The following is a 25,272-nucleotide window of genomic DNA, read 5'->3' as shown; positions in this document are numbered from 1 at the left end:
CTTCTGGAGTGAAATTTTTTGCTTGAACCTCACTCTCTCTTGGGTGAGGAAGAATGTCGCCAATCCATGGATTGCTGCTTCTATTCTAGTGTAACGTAAGCCACGCAGGTTTAGTCGCCTGTGACAATTTGGCTTAAAAAATCATCACCTTCCTCACTGTACCGCTAAAAGAAAATTAAAGCATTATATAAAGGTTTGGATTTGTGCACCTATGTCAACATTTTCAGGATCAACGGTGCACGCAATGTTTATAATTTAAGCCTTCGCTCACAATTTCATATAGAACACTGCGTGAAACCTGACGAATGTCATCAGATAATGACAAAATTGTAAAGCTTCTGTTCAGTTTCATTCATTCGTCAACTTTCTGCACCAAATCCTCAGTAACGACAGAAAGTCGGCCTATTCGTTCACCATCATGAACATTGGTGCGGCCATCTTTAAAAGCTTGAACTCATTTTCGTATCATTCCATCGTTCAAAATGCACACTTAGTTAATCTGACAACGAATTTCGTCCGCTTTCACGTCTGCAGCAGTTAGAAAACGAACCACCGATCGTGTCTCACATTTGGCGGGATTTTCATTCGGCGGAGCCATTTCAAATACTCAAAAATGAACGTTAACACGGTCGAAAGCTTCCGTAACGGCACCTATGGTTTACCAACAAATGTAGGTACACAACTCCCCCCTCCATATAGGGAATACCGACTTGTTTTAAAGAAATGCTCATGCCTTACTTTTAAAAACATGAAACGAGCGAATTTAAGGAAATCAATAGGTTAAGTTTAGTTATACCTACATGGTTAAATTCTCGCTGTAGAAGCGACATTTCATGAAGGCTTTTCTAAGAAAATGATGACTTCTTTCATATACGTGGCGAAGGAAAATTCTATAGAAACCTTACATAGCAGACCGTCCAGTCCCAGAGGCCAATGATAAGAAAATTTACTAGTGTTCAATAGTACTAGACACATGGCCACTGGCAATGGAAAGACCCACCTCTTCCCCAAAATGTATATTTAAAAAAATATTTTATGTTATCCTTTTTACATTTAAATGAGCCGTGTAAAAATATGCGTGTTATAATTTATAATTTTTAAGAAAAATGGAGAGTACCAGGAGGAGATCCTATAAATCGTTCAAGATGGATTAATGCTTGAAGTTAATTTTGTAAATACTGTTAACACTCGATCTACATACGTTGATTAAGTTGTAAGGATCCTAAGTTTTACTAACGTTTATTTTATTTTAAATCTTTACTGTCACTTCTTATTTTCTACTTCCGGCCAGAATTGAAAGTTTTAACTTATTTATGCAAATTTGTCTTGCTAACGCCAAGTACTAATTTGTGGCTTTTTGCCAAGCAAGGGAGAGGAAGGAGTTATTAGAAGCAGGCCGCTTGCCATAGTAGTTTTACTCGGTTGCTGGTTGCCTTCAAGGCCAGATGTTTAGTCCTCTTGATAATTTCAAACGTATCGTAGTTTTAGCAGCTCTCTGTACTACATACGGATTTTGTTAAATAACGGCCAATCTTAAAGTTAGGCACTTGTATATTAATCCAAAGTTAGTTTTAGTTAGTAGTTTTATATTCTTACGTTCAGACCACAAGTGGTTGGTCTCTGTATTCCGAAGTTCCGGAAATCTCGGTAAAGATAGAAAAATAAAGGGTTTCGTATACCCTTCCTGTGTGTATTGTCTACTTCACAATTTATTGAACATAGCTTGAGTAAGCTCCCTGTTCCGAGTCAGGACAGTTCATGTTTCCAAGGCAAGTAAAGAGGAACACAAGTCCTGATAAAGTTAATTTTGCAAATACTGTTAAAACTCAATCTACACAAGTTTTGTAAATCGAAATCCTGCTTAAAATGTACATATAGTATAACTCCAAGTATCCCATTATCCGGATCATTCGGATCATTCGAATCGCTGATTATCCGAATCGCTTTCAGAATTTAAGAAAAAAAAAAAAAAAAATCTGAAATGTTTCAGATTTTAAATTACGTCCAAAGGGGCGTTTTTTAACATTTTGTGTGTTACCTTTCTTTATTAAATATCATGTTCCTCGCACTTAAACCATAAGATCCAGTGCAACAGCAATATCGCAAAATAGTTTTAAAACGAGCATATCTTTAGAATTTCCGATACAGAGACTCACGCGCTGGAGATAAAAATGTTTTTTCTGCACAACGTTTCCATTGCTCGCTTTGAAATCCTTGAGTTTGTTAATCAAAAATTCGTCAAAGTTTTAAAAAATAGGAAATCGATCATAAAACAAATTTCAAATTTCAAATTTGGTCTTCCACATGCTCATATTCGTTGGAGGATTACGTTATTCAAAATTCGATGACTCTATGTACCGTTGTTTTATCACAATACGAGAAATATACATACATTTACGCAGATTTTTCATTATTTAATTTTTTCAAATATAATGCAGGACTCTAACATTTTATGGCAACAGTTTGAAAAGTGAACCGACATTTATGAGTCCGACGCAAAATGCCAAAACGAAACTAATAGTCCTTCGGGATTCAAATCCCTTTGGACTAATTAAAACGAAAACGTAGTGTTGGACAGTTAACGATTTACGACGTTAAAAGGAAAAACCTACTATTTAAAACTTGGTGAGAATTCTTGAAAAACGAAGATGGACGTTCTTCAAAAAAATCAATGAAGCACCAAACAAAAATTTAGAAGATATCGTTTTCAAGTGGTTTTTTACAGCAGCGTTCTATGGGAAACCCAATTTCGGGTCCTATTCTCCGTGAAATAGTTCAGAAGCTTGGATGTTCATCCTTTAAAGCAAGTAATGGCTGGCTACTGTATTCAAAATCTACTTGCATTAAATAACATCTGTTGGATATTCAACAAAGTTCTCATCATTATTACGCAATATCACATTGGTATACTTACAAAATTTATATTTTGATTAATGAAGGAAAATTATCAATGTAATAGGAATTTGTTTTATCAATGTAATAGGAATTCATAGGAATTTATTTTAGAGCAATTTTAAATTCCTACTGGAATAAAAAGGAATAACTAAATAAATTTTAATTGCTATTGTATACTCTGAAACAAACAGGTATAAATTTCTACGCAAAATGATTTCAACATCAGCTATTTGAAATATCATGCTTTCCGATGTCTACCTTTGAAAAGTAATATAACAAGCTAATAATTAGCTCATAACAAGGACTTGAATCAGACTGCAAGAGAGGAATTATTCTCTTTTCTTAAGGAAGGTCGGGGCGAACAGTAGAATGTACTTTTTACCTTGTTAAAAATATTTTCAAATCAATTATTAAAACATCTAACAAGAAGAACACTAAAAATGGCAAACATTTCAAATTTTACATACTGACATTTTAAAAATTTAGGCATAAAAAACATAAAATACGATTCCAATTACCCCTGGGAATACATCTTCATATAATTGGAACAAGAGTTACTATACTTATCTTTGTACATCATTAAATAAATCAACTTCATTTGTTCAGATATTAACATAAACTCATTCTAATTCTGCTATAAAGATTGAGAGTTTTAAAATTTTAATGAAAATCAATTACCGAGTTTTATGTTCTTCTTCTTTGAATCATTTGGTGCCCATAAATATCTCTAATTAGAAAGTCTAGTAAGCTTCCAGATTTGAAATTTCCTGCAGAGAATTAAAGAAACAGTAATGAATGCAAAATAAATGAAAAAAATCATTTAGTAACTGTCAATATAGTTTTTAAATGTCTTACTAAATTTATATGTAGAAAGAATAGTACAGTGGAAATTCTTTCACATCAACAATTTCAGTTATAGTACAGTGGAAATTTTTTCACATCAACAATTTCAGTTATAGTACAGTGGAAATTCTTTCCCATCAACAATTTCAGTTCACTCTTTGATCTACTCTCAAAAGCTTAAAACACGTGTGGATATTCAATGACCCTTGGATAAAACTGTTTATACGGTTTACAAGTAATTTATACTTTTCTTGCACTTTAAATAATTAAAATTACTGTGCTTGAAGAACAGTAACTGTCAATATAGTTTTTAAATGTCTTACTAAATTTATATGTAGAAAGAATAGTACAGTGGAAATTCTTTCACATCAACAATTTCAGTTATAGTACAGTGGAAATTTTTTCACATCAGCAATTTCAGTTATAGTACAGTGGAAATTCTTTCCCATCAACAATTTCAGTTCACTCTTTGATCTACTCTCAAAAGCTTAAAACACGTGTGGATATTCAATGACCCTTGGATAAAACTGTTTATACGGTTTACAAGTAATTTATACTTTTCTTGCACTTTAAATAATTAAAATTACTGTGCTTGAACAACATCTAAGAATTTACGTAGAATGAATTCTATGTAAACGCTCCAATAGTTTGTATGATATACTTGTATTTTGGATGGCAAATGATAAAGAACCTGCTGTGGACCCAGATGACTTCCTTGTGCAACCTATTAATTAGTACACATTTTTTGCTGCACTTCATTTAAACTTACTCGGAATTGATTCCTCGGAAAGAACTGTCCAACCTTTTTATTTTTCGCAGTGCACATATGCAATATCTATACCGTTCTTTATTTTTTCAAGGAGTGCAGTGATACTTTTTGAAGTATGACTTTGTCTTCATGAAGTTTCCCTCTTTAAAAGTCATGGGCTAAAGAAAATTTACGGATCATGGGCTGTAAGTATCGGAAGCAAAACATTCTCCTGATAGTTTTTTGAGTTAATTTTAACACTTTCCCCCACTTTTCTTACTTTTAATTTCCCACTGGAAGAGAATCTTGCTACTATCATAAATTCTTTACTGTAACTTTCTTTGTCTCCCCCGTCAACGGAACCAGATTTGTAGATGCTTTTCTCTTCGTTTTCGGTAATTTAAATAGATTTTTTTAGCCATTTTTAGCTCCTGTTACACAGTTTTCATACTGAGTTCTACAAATGTTTCTGATCATTACAGCCATACCTCGGCAAAGGCTTGTGAATGTTATAATTTTTAGCTTTTTTAAATTGTAAATCTTGGTTTATTATTTTATATATTGTTGCTACAGCTGTATTTAAAGATTCTGTATTATATTTCTGCGTCAGCGGATTTTTTTTGTTAGCAAAGATTTAACTTAAAGAAAAATTAAAAAAACAGTAGTTCGTTTTTCGGGTATTCGTTTGGAGTCTTTTTTCCGTCTAGAAGTAATTACTGAGGGTTTTTCCCTTTCCGATTTCCTGCCTTAATTTTCCTTATTTTGCACTTAGATATTTTAATGGCATGCATTTAAAAATGATTTTGAATTATGGAATAGGAATATATCTGTTCAGAAAGCGCACAAACATGTCTTTCAAATCGCAGCTTGATTACACATAACAGTTTGAAAGAAAAATAAATTTAAAGGTAGCAAACTGTATTGATGACGGTGGCCAAACATTATAGTAAAAGTTAAGTTTAATGTACAAGATATGATCTTCACAAATAATTACTTAAAATGGGAAAACACAAAATATGCTGACACATCATCGCAGCGAATGATATGTTATTCAAATCACAAGTGATATTTTAACATATACGAAGAATTATTTAGGCATTACACATGTGTTCACATTACCGGCAGCACATAGTGAACGGTAGATGAAGCTGGCCGAAGTCGCCGACGAAAATGCGTCTCAGCTTTCATACGGAATCAGGCATGGAGGAACTCTTGCAATTCTATGTATATTTTGAAATATTCATCCACGATGCTTTCGTAGAAAAATTGAAATCTGCAGAACATATCGACGAGACATTCCCTTCAATGTGCGCACAAACAAAGTGGGGGGGGAGGTGATACACAAACGCTATTTCTCATTTTATATAATAAATTGTTGCCAGAAATTTTTATTCCAAAACATTAGCCTTTTTTTTAAAAATTCTTTATCGAAACGCTCTAAAAATGTGTAAACACCTACGTGTTTTTTAAATTTTACAGCGGTAAACTTTTCTTTGGGGTGTTACGATTACAGTTTGAAGTTTCAAACTGAAAGTTTAAAAAATTTAAGGCGTTAGGCTAAATTAAAAGTATATTTTACAAACATTAAATGTAACAAAACATCTGAAAACATTCAGATTTTACATTCTGCCCCAAGGGTCTTTTCTTAAGATTTTGTATGCTGCCTTTATTTATTAAATGTCATGTTCAAAACAATAAAATACAATTCAACAGCAATATTGCAAAATAATTTTAAAATGAGCATATCTTTAGAATTTCCGATACACAGTCTCGAGCGCTGGAGGTAAAAATGTTTTTTCCTTTTTTACAGTGTTGCCATTACTCGCTTTGAAATCGTTGAGTTTGTTAACCAAAAATTCGTTAAAAGTTTTACAAAATATGAAATAGATAATAAAATAACTTCCAAATTTTGGGCTTCCAGATGCACATATTCGGGTGGAAAATTATGTTATTCTAAATTCGATGGCTCTAGGTACTGTGGTTTTATCACAATGCGAGAAACATACGTACATTTATGCAGATTCTTCATTATTTAATTTCTTTAAATATATTACAGGGCTGTAATATTTGGCGGTAACAGTTTTAAAAGTGAACCGACATTTAAGGCTGTAGAGACATTATTTTGGAAGCAGGAAAGATGAAACCACGGACCTCTGGAATACGCGTCCAGCGTGCAGACCACCACGCTACAAAGACATGCCAAGAAGGTGGGAGACATAACCTTATATACTCCCCCTTTTAAAGGGCGACTGGGTTTTCTAGAGTACCCAATCGTCAAATCCTGAGTGTGGAGAATCATTATCCAACACCCTTTTAGTTCGGACACAACTGTAGAGACATTAGGCATTTTGGAAGCAGGAAAGGTGAAAAATATGTAACGCGTTTGCTGGAAATCGAACCACGGACCTCTTGAATACGCATCCAGCATGCAGACCACCACACCATGGAGACATGCCAAGAGGGTGGGAGAAATACGTTATATACTCCCCCTTTTAAAGAACGCCTGGGTTTCTAGGGGACACAATCGACAAATCCTGGGTGTGGAGAATCATCATCCAACACCCTTTTAGTTCGGACACCACTGTAGAGACATTAGGCATTTTGGAAGCAGGAAAGGTGAAAAATATGTAGCGCGTGGCCTGGGAATCGAACCCTCTGGACCTCTGGACTACGCGTCCAGGGTGCAGACCACCACACTACGAAGGCATGCCAAGAATTTGGGAGAAATATCTTATAAGGTTTTCAACGCAAGATGCCAAAGCGAAATTAATAGCCCTTCTAGGCTAATACCCTATGGGCTAAAAACTTTGTGCCTTTTTGGCAAGATTCATGTTTGCAATCCATACATAATTTAAAAACCTCCATTTTTGAAACCGCTTAAGATTCAGAACCATTGTACAATAATCAGAATTCTAAACCATTGTGCCGTAAGAATTTTCTTCCAACTGATCCACGAAATGACTTTCCATTCTTCTCTATCAAAATACAGTTCATAGAGTTCACCCTTATTTAATGCCCTACTTTTAACAATTCTTATTTTTTTAAATTTTATTTTGTTCTTACTAGCCGTTGCAACTTATTAGCATATCAATAAGATAAAAGCGAAAAAAAAATTTAACTACGCATATAAATTTCTCCCGACATTTCCTGCTTATGTATAGGCCAGTCACGAAGTCTGGATCACGTTCGTCAAAAGCGAACTTGTAAAAAGTACGTGTTATCTCGAAAACGAATGGCCATTAATTGTGACACTGAGTTAAAATCAGCCGACTCGTAAACCGTCCGCCACTTAACGGAAATCAGTGGATGAATATGTATCGCTATTGCTTTGAATATCTTCATAATTTATTCTTTCACACTCGCGTGATTCATTTGAAATGATAAAACGTTGTTTTGCGAGTCTCAATAAGCTTTGTTTAATGCTTAATGTAGCGATAGCATAAGTATAAGATTATGGTAAATAAAAGTGCTGATAATAAAAAAACAAATAAGCATTAAATATCAAACGTGTAAGATTATGGTAAAAATGTGCAACTAGAAATTTCAGTACTGAAAAATACTTATACAGATAAAAAATATATTTTCTTAAATTACTTTAGACCAGAGATTTTCAACTGATGGTACGCGTACCACTGGTGGTACACAAGAGTGAAATAGGTGGTACCTAAAAGAACAAAGTATTTTTAGTTTAAAGCGGCAATTTGCCCTGAAGGACTATTGTTTTCGTTTTGAGGTTTTGCGTTGAAATCTTTAAAAGGCTGTATCTAAGGTTCCCACCTATCCCGTAATCGGGCTTTGAAAATTAAAATCTCCCGGCTCCCGGAAGGAATTTGAAATAAATATTTCTCTCCCGGAATATCAGGTTTCTCAAAAATAACCATAGAATGCGCACGGACGAAATGGTTGAGAGCATCGAAAATTACACGACCGCGCGCAGCATCCCCAAAACGTCTATGTCAATACATATTCTTTGCAGCAGCGATCTACGGTGAGCGGTGAGTAAGTGGAGAGTACTTACGGATGAGTCGTGGTTTCATGCTGGCGTGTCGCGTTCACTCTCTCATTTTCGATCCAGTCTTTCATTTAGTCTGTAATCAGCTAGCTATCCACGAACAAGTGCGTATTTTGTGTCGGAAAACGGTCATCATTAAGTACGAGGGTGTTAGTGCTATAACTGTATATTCTCAAAGCAAGAAACACAAATCGTTAATATTGAATAGGGATACAGGAGTCATGAAAAATAAGCAACGCTTTCGCCTGCAATCGAACCACGAACCTCTGGAATACACGCTCAACGTGCAGACCACCACATTACGAAGGCGTGCTGGAAAGGCGGGAGGAATACCTTATATACTCCCCTTTTAAAGAGCGACTGGGTTTGTTAGGGCACCCAGCTGCCAAATCCTGAATGTTGAGAATCATCATCCACCACCCTTTCAGTTCGGGCGCCACTGTAGAGACATTAGAATTTTTTGGAAGCGAGAGAGATTGAAAAATGAGCAATGCCTTTGCCGGGAATCAAACCACGGACCTCTAGAATACCTAGCATACAGATCACTACACCAGGAAGACACACTAAGAAGGCGGCAGAAATACCTTATATACCCCTACCTATTTTTAAAGGGCAACTGGGATTTTTAGGGAACCCAATCGTCAAATCCTGGCCGTGGAGAATCATCATCCACCACTCTTTTAGTTCGGGGGCCATTGTAGAGACATTAGGTACTTTTTAGAAGCAGGCAAGATGAAAAATGAGCAACGCCTTCACCAGGAATGGAACTGCGGACCTCTGGAATACGTGCCCAGCGTGCAGACCACTACACCACGAAGGCATGCTAGGAAGGCGGGAAAAATACCTTATCATCTTTAATGCAAACCTGAACTATTAAGCAAATATATTATAAAAACACAGGAAAGGATGCAAATCACAAAATAAGTAAATAAAATCGGCTTTTGAATCTTACCACCTAAAAACAAATTTGAAATGGTTCGTTAATACGAGGAAATGGGCTTAGAAAACTAATTGTATTTGCCGCGCAAAGATAAAATAATTTTATAGATATATGACCGTACATTAATAGCAATGCAGATCATGCATATTTAATTTTACCAGGGAAAAATTCCCTTTTTAGGGTATCACGACGATGCTTTATCAAACTATTGTCAATCAGACAAAAAGGTTTTAATTAAAATTATTCTCTGTACTCTATTATTAAAATAACTAATCATTTATTTTATCTTTATAAATAAGGAATGATTAGTTATTATAATAACGCATTTAAAGGAGGTACTAGCAAATGTAATCAGTCACGCGATTGCGGAAGCAAAATAAAGAATGTGCAGTGAAAATTCATGTGACTGCATTCACTTAGCGGAAATATAAATCATAAAACTGTCTACTTCGAAAGAAAAGTCTGTTGCCTCGTGACTTCTTGCAGTACAAATAAATCGTGGAAATGAGACAGTAAAAAAAAATCTATAAGTTTTTAATAAAAACTCGTAAAATAATTAATGAACGGAAAGGAAAGAAATAATTTATGAACAAGAAATTAAATAATTCTCTTTATAAAATTCACCTAGAATTTTACATCACGAATAACAAATTCATGGGCGTTAATAATGCAATAATGGAATGTCAAAAGTATAAGTCATTATGTTTAAAAATTTATCAAAGATTTAAAAAACACGATAGCTTAACTATTGTTCAGATATTAGGAAATTTTGAGGCAGACGTGAAAAATGAGCAATGCGCTCGCTGGGACTCAAACTTGCACCTCTTCAATACGCGCCGATTGTGCTACCGCTACAACACGAAGGCATGCGGAAAGGAGAGAGAAAATACCTTTAGTATGACATGGCAGGAGAATTAACATTTCCTTATTAATCTCTGTACTAGACCCGAATAGTCTTAGTAAGCCGCACGGGTGTCCAGATTCTGTTCTCAACTCAACTCAACTCAACTCCTTATTAATCAACATATAGCGACGATGACGATTTCCAAGATACATTTTTAATAACAATTAAATATTTGTTACTAAACTATTTTGGGAGCGATTTTAAAGAAATATTTATCCTTTTCTGATGACGTAATAGATTTAATGAGTTGGAATGTAAGGAATAAATAATGACCTGGAACGTAAATAATAGAAGTAAGGTGAAATCTCATGTTTAGAAAGTTTCTTAAACTTGACAACACCTGCCACGTTTGGGTAGCTTGATGAAGAACCTGCACAAAATATATTTCAAATAATAAATTCAAAGCAATATATTAAAATGGATAAAATGCTAATACAGAAATACAAACTGAATAGAACTGAATCAAAAAATCAAGAGGATCTATAAACTAGCCCTCAGAGGAAAAAAACCCAGGTAGAACAGGTTAGATAAATTATTCCAATATTTTAAAAATTTCAGAATTTAGCGCTATAACGCTAGAGGGAAATTACGCGAGGAAATTGGTTTGGTTTATTTGATTACGGCAAAGCCCTAAAGGCTATCTGCCTAAGATGGGATGCCTCCATAGAGGACGTTCTAAGGGAAACCGGTTCGTATACATGTTACACATGGAGAAAACCACGAAAACGCCCATGCAACCAGCCCTTTCGCGGGATTCGAACCTCGGACCGAACTACCAGTGTTCAGCGACTTTACCGCTCGGATGCTGGTGGGCCCTACGCGAGGAAATACGGTATGCGTGTTAACTATCTGCATATGTTTCCTAAATTAACTGTTAAATTCAATGAGCAAAACTATAGATTCTCCCCGAATCTTTGGTTAGCACATATTATTGAAAATTAGCCAAATTTGACTTCGCTTTATTAACCTTTTAAAATTTCAAATACTTAGTTTGAGCAAAACTTAAAATAAATAATAATAAAAAAAGTAAGTTGTCAGATTTTAACGTTGCCAAATAGCTTTGTAAAAGGTTTGTTAAGGTTTTTCACGCTCTCACTGAGCTCGTAGTCTACTAGTCTGTTGTTATACTCAATCCTACTAACCCACTTTTTTGTCTTTTTAGCTTTATTTTTAAGATTAATTTTCTTCGCACTTACGCCATATACAATGCAACAGCAAAATTTTAAAAGCAGCATAGTAGTACAGCCAAAAGTCTTTAATCTGGACGTCCATAATTCGAAATGATCTATAATCCGGACCTCAAAGCTACAAACGTTCTGCGCATGCGTAAACGCATAATGCGTTTAATGTATAAATTGTTTATAGAATTAAAGAGAAAGGATTAGCACATAAAACGAAGCAACTTAAACAACTTACATTGAAAGAAATGTTTAATAAAGTAAACAAATATTAGGCTCTTTTTTTTTTTTTTTTTTTTTTTTTTTTTGTAAATTTTGATACCCTTTAGATTATAAGTGCTCTTATTTCATAAATTACGGTTTCATATTTTTAATTTCATAATTTCTGCATGCCATCTTAACAGATTTAAACTGATGATCTATAATCCGGAAAAACCGATAATCCGGAATCGCTGAAGTCCCGACGAGTCCGGATTAAAGACTTTTGACTGTATACGTTTAGAATTCCCGAAACAGCATTAAGTGTTGGCATATATTTTTCTGTTGTAATGGTGTTTTCTCACTTTATATCAATGCTATTTTTTACTAAGATGGCTTTGTCTTTTTATCATTAACATTTCCTGTGTTTATTTTATTTATTAAATATCAATAAATAAAATGCACTCTTGGTGCTTGTGCCACATAAAATTCGATTCAATAGCAAAATCACAAAATATTTAAAAGCAGCATATCTTTAGAATTCCTGATAGACAGTTTCGCGCGCTGGAGATGCATATGTTTTCTGTACAGCGTTGCCACTGCTTGCTTTGAAATCGTTGAGTTTGTTAATCAAAAAATTTATTCTAAAACAAACCTGTTATTCAAAATTCGGGTTTCCGGATACCCATGTTCGGTCGGAGAACTACGTTATTCAAAATTGGATTGCTGTAGGTACTGTTGTTTCCTCATAATGTGAGAAACATACGTGCATTCATTCAGATTCCTCATTAATTATTTTTTTTAAATATAATACAGGGCGATAATATTTGGTGGCAACAACCTGAAAAGTGATACAACAACACATTTAAGCGTTTCGATGTAAAATGCTGTTTCGAGACTAATTTTCCATTCGGGACTAAAGTCCTTTTTGAGCTTAAAAAAAGAACCATTTATTTTAAACATTTAAAAACAAACATTCAATTCATTTTTCTTATGCTTTCGTAAAGAGTGAATCTCAGTATACTCCAAATATTACTTTTGACTCGATATTGCTAGATCTTGTATTTCTTCATAAAATTATCATATATTTGCTGTTATCTGGAAAGAAATGCCTGTAAATTTGCTTCCTGAAATGGTTTTGTTTAAGAGAGTAATATTCCAGACATTTATAGAAACTCAAAAAAAAGTTATGGCGAACAGTTCGATGGCAAAAGAATTACAAGCCAGAGATTCTTATCTTGGATATTTCTGAAGATTTAAGATAAGTGGCTTTCCTGTCTGACAGCAATGCTTTCCGACAAGCTAGTTTCACAGTATTATCAACGTGTCCCCTTTTTATTGCTTGTCATGAATTAAAGGAAAGCAAATTTACTTTAACCCCACTTCTATGCATTCGAACCAGACATTTAGATAGGGTTCTTGTGGAAGACAGACAGTATGCTATTACACAGAAATATCATAATTAGGTAAAATTATGAATAACAAAATCATTTCTTGCAATGATTATAAAATCACGTTTGGAGGTATGTTAAAACACACCTCCAAGAAAAGTTCTTTGAGATATTTATTATTTTTCCTTTGCAAAAAATCATTTCCGCTATAAACTGGAGCTGTTGCCAAATGACGATGCATAAGCATTTTCTTTATACTACTAAAATCTGTGCGCGTTTATCTGTTAGTTTGTTATCTGTTTGTTATCTCCTCCGGAACGGCAGAGATTTGAGTTTCGAGAGATTTACCTCTGGATTCCAAAAATTCGTGGGAAGCCTTTTCGTTAAGTCCAATCTTCATAATACTTTAATCAGTGGAGGTATTAATTAAAAACTCTTAAAACGCTCATTTCATTCTTTCGAGTGGCAACAGTCTCGCGCGCTGGAGATTTAAACTTTTCATTATTTCCTAAAGTGTTGTCACTGCTCGATTTCAAATCATAGAGTTTGTTAATAAAAAATTCGTAAGTTTTATAAAATATGAAATAATAAATTAAAAATATAAAAATCTGAAAGCTTTCAGATTTTACACTACGCCCAAAGGTGCGTTTTTTTAACGGTTTGTGTTGTTACCTTTATTTACTAACTATCATGTTCTTCGCACTTGAACTACAAAATTCAATTCTACAGCAATATCGTAAAATAATTTGAAAATGAGCGTATCTTTAGAATTTCCGATACACAGTCTCGAGCGCTAGAGATAATTTTTTTTTTTTTTTTTCCCGTACAGTGTTGCCTTTGCTCGCTTTGAAATCGTTGAGTTTGTTAATCAAAAATTCGTTAATTATTACAAAATATGAAATCAATAATAAAACAAATTCCAGATTTCAAATTTGGGCTTCCGGATCCCATATTCGGTGGAGGATTACGTTATTCAATATTAGATGGCGCTAGGTAACCTTGTTTTATCAGAATGCCAGAAACAATATGCAAATATACATTTATGCAGATTCTTCATTATTTAATTTCTTTAATCTTTCGCATCGAAGTCGCCCGTAGCGCCCGTTCATTCAGGCAACGGCAAACCGCCCCAACGCCTCGTTTATTTTCTACCTAGTTCTTTCCCCTCCACGTTAGTGTATGGCTTATTGGTTTCGCGAGTTGTTAAAAGGACATGTCAATCATTCTTTTTAAGCAAATAAAGGAGAAATACGGAAAGCTATTGACCTTCGTAGGTGCAATGACGTTCGCAGGTGCAATCCGGCCTTAAGGTGAAACTGCACACAATGGAAGAAATCGCAGAAAAACCTCCAAGAGCAGCAAGGGGGAAAGGAAAACTTTTCCAAGACAAATTCGTAAACACGGGCGTTATCGATGTTTGTTGAAAACAGATTTGGTCGTCTCTCGATGCGAAAGAGTTAAATATAATACAGGGTGATAATATTTGGTGGTAACAATTTGAAAAGTGAAACAACACTTGTAGTGAATCGACGCAAAATGCTAAAACGAAATGAATGTTCCTTCTAGGTAAATTGCCCCTTTGGAATAAAAATAGCATTGTCGAACATTAAATGTATTATTATTATATTAGATCATGTTCTGACGGTGACGAAGGCACTCGATTTCATGCGACGTCATTCTATGTCGAAAACGTTCCGTTTATGTCAGAATTTTAGAGACATAGCTGCTGTTAGAAACGTTTTTGTTTGAAATTAAGATAATTGATACGGTATGTTATTGCCATGTTAATTCTTTTATTGATATTGAGAAGACATTGTTGTATTACATTAAAAAATCATGACGTCATACGACTACATATTAAACTGAAGTGTCCAAAGTTTTTGTTTCCTGGTTTGGCAAGAAAAAATTATTTACGAATTGGTTGTTGCTTTTAAAGAATTAACTGATTTCATTCATACGGAAACTTTTTAGACACTTTCTTTTCATATGCATACTCATACACGCAACTCACAGATTTTGCTTTGGTTGCAGCTTCCAACCTTGTATACAATACATTAAATTAATAATTTATTTTATTTTCAGTTTTCAGAACGTAGTATAAGGTATTTTTCCCGCCTTCTTAGCATGCCTTTGTAGTGCAGTGGTCAGCACGCTCGACGCGTATTCGAGAGGTTCGTGGTTCGAGACCCGACGAAGACAATGCTCATTTGTCCTGCCTCCTGCCTCGAAATAGCCTATATTTGGTGTCTACAGTGTCTAATGTCTCTACAGTGGCGCCCGAACTAAGAAAGGTGAGGGATGATGATTCTCCATCACCAGGATTTGGCGATTGGGTTCCCTAATCCCCAATCTCCCTTTAAAAGCGGGAATATATAAGGTATTTCTCCCACCTTCTTAGCATGCCTTCGTGACGCAGTGGTCAGCACGCTCGGCGCGTATTCGAGAGGTTCGAGTCTTGGCGAGGGCACTGCTCATTTTTCATATCGTCTGTTTCGAAATAACTTAATGTCTCTACAGTAGAACTTACACATATTGCTTTGACCGTAGCCCGCTAGTATAAAATTATAATTATCTCGAACCACGAACCTCTTGAATACGCGTCGAGCGTGCTGACCACTGCACTACAAAGGCATGCTAAGAAGGCGGGAAAAATACCTTACCTGAAAACTGAAAATAAAATAAATTATTAATTTAATGTATTGTATAGAAAGTTGGAATTAGTATAAAATATAAGCGAAGTCCTAATTGCTTTTAAAAAATGTCTTACTTGGACTTATTAACATTATTTTACAATTATAGCTATTTTACGCACAGATTTCATAAATAAAATAGGTTTCCAACTTTTCATAACTGGAGGATTCCAAAAGTATTAACTGTACATGTGAATTACTATCGGCTGCATCTAGAATAAAATTAAATGAACACGATGAAATTTTTCGGTGATATTCTGAATGTAAGCATCCACATATATAGCTGATTTAATTTTCATTCAGTGGTAATATATTTATTTAATATATTGCGTTTATATCATTTTATGTTAAAGAAAGAAATACAGAAAGAAACAGAGATGCCTAAACGGATATTAGTTTTAAGTTGAGATTTAATTTTCTTCAATAAAGATTTAATTTCACAAACTAGTACGTTTATTTAACGGGAAAAAAGATGAAACATTTGCGCAGCGTTTTCCCCCATTTTCAGGCACTTTTTAAACTTTTTAATGGCAAATCCTTCCTTGAGATAAACAGAACGCTCTTGGAAGTAAACTTGGGGGTAAATTATATGCAGAATTTTTTTAAGATTAAAGTTTTTATTAATTACATTCTTGTTTTCAATTTTATATGTAGGCTAGCTTTATTTTCTTTTCTTCAATTTTATATTCTTCATAAAACTGAAAAGTAATGTTTATCGTAAAATAAATTTTTCTGTTCGAGCAATAATTATAAATTACCCTTGAAAGAACAAAGGCGCAATTTTTTGACGCAATCGAGTATGATGTATACAGAACAAAATAGAAAACATTTTGGGAAATGAGCGGACAAAAAGAAAATTCACCGTTTAGCAAGAACTTCGGTAAAGAAGAAAAAGAGAGAAAAAATTCATCACTCCCTTCATTCCGAATTTATTCGGTTTTGTCGCCGGCGCCAATCCGGCTAAGTGTTTATTTCGTTCACACGCACTGTATGTAATTTTTTTTTCTATTTTTTCCCTCTTTTTTTTTGTTTCGGTTATGGCTACGGAAGAATCTAAACTTGGATACTTTCGTTTGGCGGGTCATTCTTTTTTCACTCGTAACTCTCGTTGCTGTCCATTTTTTACTTTCTTTGTGTTTGTTGGGAGATAGTTTGGTAATCCATTCCTCTCACGTCGCCATGTTTGGACACACACATGACTGATGTTGTAAGCGCGGAAAGGAGATGATGAATCACTCTTGAACTTGCAATACTAATTAGTAATTTGATATAAGCGGAGGGAAAATAAATGCTTGCCTTCAAGCGACTGTCGAGTTAAAATTTCGTTTACCGATACATTTATTATGTTTCAATCAAATAAAAACAAAATATATGTTACGGTGAAACACCGAATTTCTGGAGAATGTCGTCTTTCACCGGTGAATATCAACATTCACATAGTCTCTTGGTGTATGTCCGAAATATTTTCCAAATACTCTTATTTCTGACTTACACCGGTCAATGTCGACATTCACCATGTACTAATGGTGAATGTTGAACATGTAACAATATTATATTTTTTTCTCCGTAATTCAGTCGCGAATAAACGCACTTGAAACTTGAAATAAGAACTTAAGAACATGAGAACCTAAAACACACAATACATTCAAAATGAGAAAGGAAGATAATAGAAGTTAAAAACTTACTTAATTATACAGTACGTTCTAAATGAGAAAATAAAATAACAGTCATAAAAAACTTACTAAATTATGTGATTCAAATCTTCTTTATTGCAACAACTTAAACTATTATGGCACTTTATGACCTCTCTTTTCGACTTTCACCAGAGCATATCTGTGATTGTCGACATACACCGGTGAGGGTCCGAATATACAAGAATGTAGTGAAATATTCGGTCTTTCACCGACGTATTTGGTGAATGTTGATATTCTCCGGTGAAAGTCGACATTCTCCTATTTCGACCTTGAAATAAGAACTTAAGAACATGAGAACCTAAAACACACAATACATTCAAAATGACAAAGGAAAATAATAGAAGTTAAAAACTTACTTAATTATACAGTACGTTCTAAATGAGAAAATAAAATAACAGTCATAAAAAACTTACTAAATTATGTGATTCAAATCTTATTTATTGCAACAAGTTAAACTATTATGGCACTTTATGACCTCTCTTTTCGACTTTCACCAGAGCATATCTGTGATTGTCGACATACACCGGTGAGGGTCCGAATATACAAGAATGTAGTGAAATATTCGGTCTTTCACCGACGTATTTGGTGAATGTTGATATTCTCCGGTGAAAGTCGACATTCTCCTATTTCGACCTTGAAATAAGAACTTAAGAACATGAGAACCTAAAACACACAATACATTCAAAATGACAAAGGAAAATAATAGAAGTTAAAAACTTACTTAATTATACAGTACGTTCTAAATGAGAAAATAAAATAACAGTCATAAAAAACTTACTAAATTATGTGATTCAAATCTTATTTATTGCAACAACTTAAACTATTATGGCACTTTATGACCTCTCTTTTCGACTTTCACCAGAGCATATCTGTGATTGTCGACATACACCGGTGAGGGTCCGAATATACAAGAATGCAGTGAAATATTCGGTCTTTCACCGACGTATTTGGTGAATGTTGATATTCTCAGGTGAAAGTCGACATTCTCCTATTTCGACCTTGAAATAAGAACTTAAGAACATGAGAACCTAAAACACACTATACATTCAAAATGACAAAGGAAAATAATAGAAGTTAAAAACTTACTTAATTATACAGTACGTTCTAAATGAGAAAATAAAATAACAGTCATAAAAAACTTACTAAATTATGTGATTCAAATCTTATTTATTGCAACAACTTAAACTATTATGGCACTTTATGACCTCTCTTTTCGACTTTCACCAGAGCATATCTGTGATTGTCGACATACACCGGTGAGGGTCCGAATATACAAGAATGTAGTGAAATATTCGGTCTTTCACCGACGTATTTGGTGAATGTTGATATTCTCCGGTGAAAGTCGACATTCTCCTATTTCGACCTTGAAATAAGAACTTAAGAACATGAGAACCTAAAACACACAATACATTCAAAATGACAAAGGAAAATAATAGAAGTTAAAAACTTACTTAATTATACAGTACGTTCTAAATGAGAAAATAAAATAACAGTCATAAAAAACTTACTAAATTATGTGATTCAAATCTTATTTATTGCAACAACTTAAACTATTATGGCACTTTATGAACTCTCTTTTCGACTTTCACCAGAGCATATCTGTGATTGTCGACATACATCGGTGAGGGTCCGAATATACAAGAATGTAGTGAAATATTCGGTCTTTCACCGACGTATTTGGTGAATGTTGATATTCTCCGGTGAAAGTCGACATTCTCCTATTTCGACCTTGAAATAAGAACTTAAGAACATGAGAACCTAAAACACACAATACATTCAAAATGACAAAGGAAAATAATAGAAGTTAAAAACTTACTTAATTATACAGTACGTTCTAAATGAGAAAATAAAATAACAGTCATAAAAAACTTACTAAATTATGTGATTCAAATCTTATTTATTGCAACAACTTAAACTATTATGGCACTTTATGACCTCTCTTTTCGACTTTCACCAGAGCATATCTGTGATTGTCGACATACACCGGTGAGGGTCCGAATATACAAGAATGTAGTGAAATATTCGGTCTTTCACCGACGTATTTGGTGAATGTTGATATTCTCCGGTGAAAGTCGACATTCTCCTATTTCGACCTTGAAATAAGAACTTAAGAACATGAGAACCTAAAACACACAATACATTCAAAATGACAAAGGAAAATAATAGAAGTTAAAAACTTACTTAATTATACAGTACGTTCTAAATGAGAAAATAAAATAACAGTCATAAAAAACTTACTAAATTATGTGATTCAAATCTTATTTATTGCAACAACTTAAACTATTATGGCACTTTATGACCTCTCTTTTCGACTTTCACCAGAGCATATCTGTGATTGTCGACATACACCGGTGAGGGTCCGAATATACAAGAATGCAGTGAAATATTCGGTCTTTCACCGACGTATTTGGTGAATGTTGATATTCTCAGGTGAAAGTCGACATTCTCCTATTTCGACCTTGAAATAAGAACTTAAGAACATGAGAACCTAAAACACACTATACATTCAAAATGACAAAGGAAAATAATAGAAGTTAAAAACTTACTTAATTATACAGTACGTTCTAAATGAGAAAATAAAATAACAGTCATAAAAAACTTACTAAATTATGTGATTCAAATCTTATTTATTGCAACAACTTAAACTATTATGGCACTTTATGACCTCTCTTTTCGACTTTCACCAGAGCATATCTGTGATTGTCGACATACACCGGTGAGGGTCCGAATATACAAGAATGTAGTGAAATATTCGGTCTTTCACCGACGTATTTGGTGAATGTTGATATTCTCCGGTGAAAGTCGACATTCTCCTATTTCGACCTTGAAATAAGAACTTAAGAACATGAGAACCTAAAACACACAATACATTCAAAATGACAAAGGAAAATAATAGAAGTTAAAAACTTACTTAATTATACAGTACGTTCTAAATGAGAAAATAAAATAACAGTCATAAAAAACTTACTAAATTATGTGATTCAAATCTTATTTATTGCAACAAGTTAAACTATTATGGCACTTTATGACCTCTCTTTTCGACTTTCACCAGAGCATATCTGTGATTGTCGACATACACCGGTGAGGGTCCGAATATACAAGAATGTAGTGAAATATTCGGTCTTTCACCGACGTATTTGGTGAATGTTGATATTCTCCGGTGAAAGTCGACATTCTCCTATTTCGACCTTGAAATAAGAACTTAAGAACATGAGAACCTAAAACACACAATACATTCAAAATGACAAAGGAAAATAATAGAAGTTAAAAACTTACTTAATTATACAGTACGTTCTAAATGAGAAAATAAAATAACAGTCATAAAAAACTTACTAAATTATGTGATTCAAATCTTATTTATTGCAACAAGTTAAACTATTATGGCACTTTATGACCTCTCTTTTCGACTTTCACCAGAGCATATCTGTGATTGTCGACATACACCGGTGAGGGTCCGAATATACAAGAATGTAGTGAAATATTCGGTCTTTCACCGACGTATTTGGTGAATGTTGATATTCTCCGGTGAAAGTCGACATTCTCCTATTTCGACCTTGAAATAAGAACTTAAGAACATGAGAACCTAAAACACACAATACATTCAAAATGACAAAGGAAAATAATAGAAGTTAAAAACTTACTTAATTATACAGTACGTTCTAAATGAGAAAATAAAATAACAGTCATAAAAAACTTACTAAATTATGTGATTCAAATCTTATTTATTGCAACAACTTAAACTATTATGGCACTTTATGACCTCTCTTTTCGACTTTCACCAGAGCATATCTGTGATTGTCGACATACACCGGTGAGGGTCCGAATATACAAGAATGCAGTGAAATATTCGGCCTTTCACCGACGTATTTGGTGAATGTTGATATTCTCCGGTGAAAGTCGACATTCTCCTATTTCGACCTTGAAATAAGAACTTAAGAACATGGGAACCTAAAACACACAATACATTCAAAATGACAAAGGAAAATAATAGAAGTTAAAAACTTACTTAATTATACAGTACGTTCTAAATGAGAAAATAAAATAACAGTCATAAAAAACTTACTAAATTATGTGATTCAAATCTTATTTATTGCAACAACTTAAACTATTATGGCACTTTATGACCTCTCTTTTCGACTTTCACCAGAGCATATCTGTGATTGTCGACATACACCGGTGAGGGTCCGAATATACAAGAATGCAGTGAAATATTCGGCCTTTCACCGACGTATTTGGTGAATGTTGATATTCTCCGGTGAAAGTCGACATTCTCCTATTTCGACCTTGAAATAAGAACTTAAGAACATGAGAACCTAAAACACACAATACATTCAAAATGACAAAGGAAAATAATAGAAGTTAAAAACTTACTTAATTATACAGTACGTTCTAAATGAGAAAATAAAATAACAGTCATAAAAAACTTACTAAATTATGTGATTCAAATCTTATTTATTGCAACAACTTAAACTATTATGGCACTTTATGACCTCTCTTTTCGACTTTCACCAGAGCATATCTGTGATTGTCGACATACACCGGTGAGGGTCCGAATATACAAGAATGTAGTGAAATATTCGGTCTTTCACCGACGTATTTGGTGAATGTTGATATTCTCCGGTGAAAGTCGACATTCTCCTATTTCGACCTTGAAATAAGAACTTAAGAACATGAGAACCTAAAACACACAATACATTCAAAATGAGAAAGGAAAATAATCGAAGTTAAAAACTTACTTAATTATACAGTACGTTCTAAATGAGAAAATAAAATAACAGTCATAAAAAACTTACTAAATTATGTGATTCAAATCTTATTTATTGCAACAACTTAAACTATTATGGCACTTTATGAACTCTCTTTTCGACTTTCACCAGAGCATATCTGTGATTGTCGACATACATCGGTGAGGGTCCGAATATACAAGAATGTAGTGAAATATTCGGTCTTTCACCGACGTATTTGGTGAATGTTGATATTCTCCGGTGAAAGTCGACATTCTCCTATTTCGACCTTGAAATAAGAACTTAAGAACATGAGAACCTAAAACACACAATACATTCAAAATGACAAAGGAAAATAATAGAAGTTAAAAACTTACTTAATTATACAGTACGTTCTAAATGAGAAAATAAAATAACAGTCATAAAAAACTTACTAAATTATGTGATTCAAATCTTATTTATTGCAACAAGTTAAACTATTATGGCACTTTATGACCTCTCTTTTCGACTTTCACCAGAGCATATCTGTGATTGTCGACATACACCGGTGAGGGTCCGAATATGCAAGAATGTAATGAAATATTCGGTCTTTCACCGACGTATTTGGTGAATGTTGATATTCTCTGGTGAAAGTCGACATTCTCCTATTTCGGTCTTTCACGGTAACATGTACATTCAATTAATTAAAAACTAAATGTTTATGCCCAGAATTGGAGGAGATATTCAGGAATGAATTTGCTGACATAGGGTGTTTGCCCGCATTTGTAACCAATGGTATTATGGCTGCGGTACTAGAGAACACATTTAAACATCAAATAGAAAATAAAAAATGATTTTTTAATAATGAACTGTGTTTTGAAAAACAGCGTAACTTTTGTTAATAAAAATATTTATTAAGTTCTGCGAATCCGAGGGAAAAAACGTATAATTTGCTGTTTTCCAATGGTATTAAGCTTCCTCATTTTCCCAGATTGGTTGTGGATTTAGTTTTCAGAAACCAAAATTTTATGGTGTTACCATCTTCTTAACATCACACCTTTTTACCATTTCTGTGTATTCAAAACTCCAAATACCGACGTATAAGGTATTATTACATTTTCCTTAAGTTTCAAAAGCATAAAATGCGACCAACTGTTGTAAACCTTATTATAATTATTATTATTAGACAAAAGGGCCAGCTTGCCCGGAAGAGCTAATAATTTCGTTTTGGAATTTTGCGTTGGGGCACTATAAACGACGTTTCACTATTCAAATTGTTGCCACCAAAAGTTAGAGCTCCACACTATATTTAAAGAATATAAGTAATGAATGTGCATGAATGTATGTATGTTTCTCGCATTGTGAAAAAACAACAGCACCTAGAGACATCAAATTTTGAATAATTTAGTCCTCCACTCGAATTTGTGATCTGGAAGCCCAAATTTGGAATTTGGAATTTGTTTTACTGTCTGTTTCATATTTTGTAAAACGTTAACGAATTTTCGATTAATAAACTCAACGATTTCAAACCGAGCAATGGCAATGCAGTATGAAAAATAAAATATTTTTACCTCCAGCGCGCGAGGTTGTGTCTGAAATTCTAACTATATACTCTTTCAAAATTATTTTGTGATATTGCAGTTGAATTGCATTTTATGGTTTAAGTGCGAAGAACATGATAATTAATAAGTAAATGTAACATGAAAAACGTTAAGAAAACGCCCATTTGGACGTAATATAAAATCTAAAAGCTTTCATATTTTTATTTATTTGTTGTTATATCTTAATTATTATTGTTATTTAAAATTCTGTTTAATCCTCTCCCCACCCGATGGAAGTTATACAGTATTTGTTAGATGAAGAACGAAATCATAGAAGGTCTCGTTTAACACGTTCAACGAATGCTTCAATCAAAAGAGAAATTACAAGCTTGTTAGAGCTTGTTTGAGAAACAATTACATCTTTTTTTAATTCTAGAAAATGACATTAAAAAATGCCTTTCAACAAGAATAGTTGGAGCCTCTAGTTTCATAGGCTCATATTTTAACTTAAATAATTACATACTATGTAAGAAGCGGATCGTTCAACTATATATTTTACACGAATAACCTGTGAAATTCGGCGAGAGGGGGGAGGAGATTGTTGTAGATTTTGTGTATTGCCGATTTCGACAGCAATCATCCTCAGTTGAAAACATATTTTTTGTCTTGTATTGGCGTAAATCTGTAAATCTTTTGCTTACGAAAACTCAAGTTATGTATAATAGACAGACTAGTACTATTATAGTGTTACGAATGTTGTACATATATGGATAACGTTAGTGAAAGTATATGCGAAATTGTTGTATTTTTCTGCATAACGTACCATGAATATTTAGAAGGAGGAGGATTCTCTGCCGAAAAAAAGGAATACACAGGCAACTCAATTTGCCATTGAAAATTGGCAATAATTTGGCGATATTTTAATCCAATCCCTATATCACCGTAATAAGCACTGTAACTGAATAACTGTAATTGATTTTAGATGCTCTGTAACCGTATTCGGCCCTCATATGCCTTCCAGTAATTTCGAGAAGCAGAAAGAGCTAGAAATATCTCGGCGATGTTTATATAAGGCCGGAGTACAAATGATTACATTCTAAAATTTTACAAATTTTGACCAATTCGTTAAAATGATGAATTTTAGAACACCTGAGACAATATTTCCGTATAAAAGGCGAGAGCATATTTAACTTAATAATGTAGACAAATATAAACGAGACATAAAGTAGGTAAGGTAAAAAACAATAACTTTAATTTGCGATAGCTCTTCTTCTAGGCTCTGTTTTAATTTGGTTATTCCCCACTTTTCTTCTAAAAAATGGATATTACTTATAATAAATTATTCTAAACTGCGCCATTTAAAAATTTATCCGTGTTTCACGATTATTACATAACGTATTTCTTTTAAAACTTACCAAAGAAAATACACTTAAACCGAAACTGAAAGATTCTGAACGAGGATTTCAACTTGCAAATATGCAGCATTCTTTCTCTCGCTTCCGTCCTGTCAGCTAGATAACAACTGTTGCTATTAC

The 25,272-nt window shown here is 33.7% G+C and overlaps 1 protein-coding gene across 1 annotated transcript in view; it reads right to left on the bottom strand.

Moving 5' to 3' along the window:
• The window catches only part of LOC118192366 (plexin-B-like), a 447,998-nt gene extending 444,401 nt beyond the window's left edge, over positions 1–3,597 (bottom strand). The window contains exon 1 of the mRNA XM_085818164.1: positions 3,574–3,597. The gene's annotated coding sequence lies outside the window, so the exon portion shown is untranslated. The remainder of the gene's footprint in view (positions 1–3,573) is intronic.
• Between the last annotated feature and the right edge of the window lie 21,675 nt (positions 3,598–25,272).

This window comes from Stegodyphus dumicola, chromosome 6, assembly GCF_044657685.1.
Source record: "Stegodyphus dumicola isolate Sdum_Otavi_A_Nest chromosome 6, ASM4465768v1".
Classification (NCBI taxonomy): domain Eukaryota; kingdom Metazoa; phylum Arthropoda; class Arachnida; order Araneae; family Eresidae; genus Stegodyphus; species Stegodyphus dumicola.
Note: the sequence above shows the minus strand (reverse complement) of the source record. Positions and strands in the feature narration are given on the sequence as shown.